At 34.2% G+C, this 6,560-nt stretch overlaps 1 long non-coding RNA gene across 1 annotated transcript; it reads right to left on the reverse strand.

Moving 5' to 3' along the window:
- Positions 1-2,680, reverse strand: LOC143548826 (uncharacterized). The gene is made up of 4 exons (XR_013138020.1): positions 2,633-2,680; positions 660-713; positions 392-549; positions 1-86 (listed from the first exon to the last, which is right to left on the reverse strand). It is a non-coding gene; the product is annotated as an uncharacterized LOC143548826 (long non-coding RNA).
- Positions 2,681-6,560: the final 3,880 nt, after the last annotated feature.

Consider the following 6,560-nt stretch of genomic DNA (forward strand, 5'->3'; position numbering starts at 1 on the left):
GTAACACAGACATACCGCAAAGGATTATGGTTGATCTCATAAGAAACCATTGTACTTCTTAAGATGCCTCTTCTTCAATTGCAGCCCTGCCAGTCACCCACCAATTTTCATTAATTTGAGATGTTGACAAAATTGAATGTAGCAAAATGGTTGGGCCCGGAAACGGGCAAAATAGGCAATCATAGTACAGGTCAGGCCAGACTGAGTCGATCCAAATCACAATTACTCCAAAAAATTATTTCTTCTATACATAATGCATGTCAAATATGATTACAAAAGTTATAACATTTTAAGTACACAATTGAAAATACAAAAATACAAAAGTAGAATTGTAATCTGGAATGCAACGAAGAATTGAGCATGGACTTATAGTGGAAAAGATACTAATTACTAACCTCTAATGTTAGAGTTAAATCCACACGTTGTCAAGTGTTTTGCAAGTTTTTCTCCTAAGTCTTTTTGCCAGTTTGGTGTGAGCTTGGCTGCAGGCACAGGCCACACAATTGCAGTCTCTGTTTTAAGATTCACGGTTGCAGCCGATACCAGTGGCTATCAGCATATAAAGTATTTTCAGTAACCAAGCACAAATACACCAACAAACTCAAGATATTTGTTTTTAAAAGAACATAAATATGTAATGCATGCAAACAACTACATACCTGACTCTCCAAAATCCTCTTTACTTTTCCAGAACACCCTCCACAGCTCATACCCTGACAGAGAAGAGGGTTTATATGTTGAGAAACATTTTGAAAGGTAATATAAAATGATAAATGGCAGCAAATAAAAGAACCATAAATCGTTGACATTAGAGGTGTAAATGCCATTTAACTGGTTTCTAAAATATCGGTTGATGACAGAAACCCGGTGTTTGGTCCAATTGTCAAAATCGGTTAAAGTCAATAACCGGTTACAGTTTCTAATTAGTTTTTGAGTTGGAAAACACTAGCCTATGTAACCACTTAGGTTAATAACCGAACTGGATAACCTGTACCCTGTTAGAAAAATAGTTTTTATATAAAAGAAAGTAGAAAAATCATTAAACAACTAAATATATAAAATAAACTTAACAAATACTTTTTATTTATTTATTTTTGAAATTTTATAATTGAAAAACACAATCTCCTTGCAAACAAAAAAACATTAATAATTGTGAACACATTTTATCGTTTTGATATCGAATAATCACGGACATCCATGTCTACGTTTAGTGTCTACTGGGTAGTGTGTCCTTTGATCTTAAACAAGTTTCTCGTCAGATAATGGAGACTCTTCTCCCACTTCAACTTGACTTGTCATATTGTTTCAAAATAATTCATGCCAATTAATTAAACACTTCTTAATTTAGCATATTATCATTAACATAAACGCATAGCGGGTGGTATAAAAAAAATAAGCAAGAGCTTCCTACAGGCTTTAACTTCGTTTAATTTTCGGCTTTCAAATCAGTATTATTTGAAATTTATCTTTTTTACTAAAACTCACTGAACTCCTAATATGTGTATTTACATGTATAAATTTTTTTAAACGGCAACAAATTCTTTAAAAGGGCTACTGGCGAAATTCAACACATCGGGATACACTCGCCTCTGAACCGAGGAAAACCCTCACCAATGGACAATGCCCGTGAACACTCACCCGAAGGCATGACAGTACAGTGAATGAAACCCATTCAGTTTAAGAATTGAACTGCCGATCGCCGCCTATTCGCCTAGTCTCCCGTCATCACCAGGTGCTACCGAAACTAAATGATGAGGGCCTGAATTAAACGTTGGTCACTTGGAACACCAGGTCTCTTCCTTACCGCTCCACAACCATCTCATTGACTTGTATAATTAATTGGTTTTTAGAAATCATATAGAAAATTTTGTTCCATATAAATTACGAAAATGCCCCCGTTGGCTTTAGAATCCACTTTAGCAAAGCAAATAAACGGTAACAGAATAATATGACTTTTATAGGGCCAGCCTAACCCTTTAAAGGCCTGAAACGAAACAAGAATTCGGGTCTTTTTCCGAATTTTATTGTTACAAAGCAAAACAACTAACCATAAATATATTTGTCTTTTCAAATAATGAAAGGGTAATCGTATTCAAGTTCGGAACAAATACAAATTAAATTAGCATACTAACTGTGGGATCAAGTCAGGGCCGGCCCATGGGTGTGGCTGGGTGGTAGACGTCCACAGGCCCGACACCTCGCTAGGCCCGAAATTTTTTTTTTTTGAAAAAAATTATATGTATTTTTGTTAAAAACAATATGTATATTTAATGTTTAAATACAATTACATAACCAATTGCTTGGTCTAGTAGCAGATGAGTATTATTCACAATCAAGAGGTCGTGGATTCTACCCTCACTTGAGATTTGTTTAATCTTTTTTTCATATAAAAGTTTTTTACACAACCCAAATTATAACCAAGTAAGTCCATATAAAAATTAGACCGTTTAAACCCAAAAAAATACTTCTTTTACTAAGGCCCAAAAACTTTTCACCTTGTGCCCAAAATTGTTTTTTGCTTTCTCATAGCCGGCCTTGTATCAAGTAGTGTAATTATATATGTGAGATAGTGTAATTACAGTCTAATGTAATATAATCATAGCATAATGTACTTTTAGTGTAGTATAATTACCTTAACATCGAGAATTATGACATCAGGCGAAACGTCATCACCTCCAACCACTGTCGGATCCACCTTCACTTCCCCTCCATCACCACCACCACCACCACCACCTCCACCAATACCATTCTCAGTTTCTCACCACCACCGGAAACACATGCGAATCTAAACCTGAACTCAGGTTTTGCGGCGGGTCGGATATGGAGTGGTGCAAGCTGAGATCGAAGAATTCCAGCACCGATACTGAAGCGGTTTACGGGTTTCGAGAGACCGAATACATTGGTGGTTGCAGTTGCCGACAATGTTAGCTCCATTTAGGGAAGAAACAAAGAAAGAGATTTCGGTTTTGTACCTACCACGGGACAATATTGTTTATTGCAACGTTATCCGCGCGAGTGATTTATTAATGTTACTTGCTGCAACGTTGTTCACGCCATGCACGTGCATGCATAAATTTTGGTGGGCCATCGGATCGTTTTCAGATTACTTTGGTTATGGTTTGTTACACCAACGCAATCAAAAATTCTTAGCAAAAATCTTTATAATATCATCCAACTTCTCAATCTCTTTTATTTTTCTTTTTCTACATTTAATACCCACACTCATTTCTCTCTCTTTAATTATGCACACGTAACTAAGGATTTAACGCAATCTCTCTCTTTCATGTCACATTCCACATCACCTTCACCGCTCTAAATACACTATAAATGCATATAGTGCAATGCATTGTGGAAGGTCTTAAGCTATAGATAGTGGAGGGGTTGGAGCGATTTTTGTTGGCGCCCAGTTAGTAAATGAGGAATTTTTGTTTTAGTGGTGTAATGGTGTTATAGCTCAATATATATATATATATATATATATATATAGGGGCGGGTTCAAGTGAAAACTCATTTTAAAGAGAAAACTTAAAAACTCCTACAAAACTATTTTTAACTTTTTATTTTTAAATTTTTTTTGAAGTTTCTTTTTTTTTTCCATTATTCTTATATGTTGTTATTGGTTCAAAAAAAAAAAACTTGTCGGTAACCTCGTCGGTGTAGTATACATGTGTAATAGTGTGCATTGCATATCAAAAGTGTTGTATTGCATAGAATACAACACTATTGCACATATTTGATACACACTATTGTATATATGCAATATAAGACTAATACTCACATCGAATACACATTAGTACGTATGTGTAATACAATATTAACGCACATGTGCTCTACATCGACTTTTATTTTATTATTATTATTTTTTTCATATAATATGACACCACTACACATATACAATACGGAAATATTGAATATATGCAATTAAACACTATTTTACTTAAAAATACATAGTAATACACATGTGTAATACAACGGTTTCGCACAGTAATACGTATGTGCATTACAGCGGGTTTTTTTTCGAGTGAAGGGTAAGAAAATATAAGAATAATGGCAAAAACAGAATTTTGAAAATATTTTTTTATTTTTAATTAAAAATAATTCTTTAGGAGTTTTTAAGTTTTCTTTCTAAAGATGAGTTTTCTCTTGATCCTCTCCCTTTTATATATATATATATATCACAAGATATGTTGAGAAAATGATTTTTAAATTAGAGTCAAAATTATTTTATGAGTTTTAGGAATAAAAGAAAGAGATTTGGAAAATAAATAATGTTCAATTTTCGTGTGACAAATTGATATGGATGAATGATAATGAAAAGTATTGCTGAGTGATCTTTCAATAAGAATCACATATTTTGTTGGACCTTTATATTTTATATAAGTTCCATGAAAGAATAAAAGAAATAATAATATATGTATATAAAGTTATAAAGTATATAGATATATATGTGGGAAGTAAAGAAAGAAATGGAATAAAACATGAATGTTTAAAATATATATACGTGTGATGTCTTGAAGCAATGCATGGCATTTATTATTATTATTTAATGATAATAATGTGTGCAATAGACAATCATAATTGAAGTGACGGTTACTTTATTTTAATTGGTGCCTCACTTTAATTAAATTGAAACATTGCATATTTTATCATATAACCGTCATATGAAAATTGCAACAGTTTCAAACGACGCTACTTTTCAATTACATCTTTTCGGGGTCCTCCATCCCATATAAATAGATAGAAACCTCAAATTTTTTTTCTCATCCAATTTTCTCACAATATAGATACTTTCCTAATTCTTTTCCTTTACACACTAGAAATTACTTGTAATTTTGTTGCTATAGAAACAAAATTCTTGTAAACCGAAATTTTTGTAGTCTCACTAGTTCAACCAGGTTGTCTTGTCTTTGTGGAAGAGTTAATCAACGAAATCTACAAACGTTGCTTCAGTGTATCTTGGGAGGCAATTCGCTGATATCCGTAGCACACAAGTTGAAAGACCGAAGGTGGCGAAATTGCTTTAAGGATAGAGAGCACTCGCCTTGAAGCAATAAGTAGTAGAACATACGTTTCGTAAACTGGAAACAACAATCTTAAAGCAATTTACCAATAACAATGGCTTCCAAGAATCTTCAACAAATGTCATGTGATCATTAAGTTAGAACGCTTCGATGGTGGGGGCTTTAAACGTTGGCAAAAGAAGATGCAGTTTCTCTTAGCGACACTCAACGTCTCCTATGTTCCCACCAAACCATTTCCTGAAGAAGTTGAAAATGAAACTTTAGCAGCTCAACGTGAACGCCTTAAGTTTGAGAATGATGACTTCATTTGTCAAGGACACATTTTGAATGCAATGTCTGACCCGCTCTTTGATGTTTATCAAAACACTGCAACCGGGGAACTTTGAACGCTCTCGAGGAAAGATACTTCAACGATGACGCAACCAGTAAGAAATTCGTTGTCTCTGAATTCATTTCATATAAAATGTCTGACACACGTCCAATTATGGACCAAATGTATGAGATTGAACTCATTCTTAGTCAATTCACACAAAACGGAATGCAAATGGATGAAACTATCCAAGTTGCATCCATTATTGATAAACTACCTTTCTCATGGAAATATGTTAAGAAAAATCGTAAGCATCGTAAATATGACCTATCTTTAATAGACCTTGGAAAACATCTTCTTGCTGAAGAACAATATCGTTTGGAAAACAAGACAAACGATGATAGTTCCAAGGTTCATATGATGGAAGCAAAAGGAGAATCTTCCAAACAAGGTAAGAAGAGCAAACGCTTTGAAGACAAAGGAAAGGGAAATTTCAAAAAGAACAAGAAGAGTGTGGTTTGTTACAACTGTAACAAACCAGGTCATTACAAACGTGACTGCCGCTTGTTGAAAAAGCAAAATGAACAAGAAAAGGATAAAGGGAAACATGAAAAAGGTAGCAACTTTGTTGCTGTGATATCCGAGGCCTTCTCCCTCGAAGAAGACAAATCATGGTGGGTGGACTCTGGAGCTACTCAGCATGTGTGCAACAACACTTCAATGTTTAAGACCTACGAGGTTAAAAACCAAACAATATACATGGGGAACCATGCAACCGCACAAGTTAAAGGAAAAGGAAACATTGACTTGGTGTTTACTTCTGGTAACACCTTGACTTTGAAAGATGTCTTACATGTCCCGAATGTTCGCAAGAATCTAGTATTTGGATCAGCTCTCAACAAATATGGTTTCAAGCTTGTATTTGAAGCAGATGAACCAAACCAATGGAATGTTTAAACTTAGTGTTAAAGATGTTGTTAATGATAGTGTGAATGATGCACTTATGATTGAACCAAGTGATGCTAATAATGCGCCAGCTAATGTTGTACCAATGAATGATGTCAATAAAATCTCTACTAGTTCTGTTTACTCTGATTCTTCTTTACTTTGGCATAGTAGGTTAGGTCACGTGCATTTTAAACGCTTACAAAATATGGTTAAAACTAACTTAGTTCCTACATTAAAGGATATAAACCATAACTGTCAAACATGTAAGAATACTAAGATTA

The sequence above is a fragment of the Bidens hawaiensis genome, unplaced genomic scaffold, assembly GCF_021521415.1.
Source record: "Bidens hawaiensis isolate Kalapana, Puna unplaced genomic scaffold, B.hawaiensis_p1.1 tig00015256_1, whole genome shotgun sequence".
Taxonomy (NCBI): Eukaryota; Viridiplantae; Streptophyta; class Magnoliopsida; order Asterales; family Asteraceae; genus Bidens; species Bidens hawaiensis.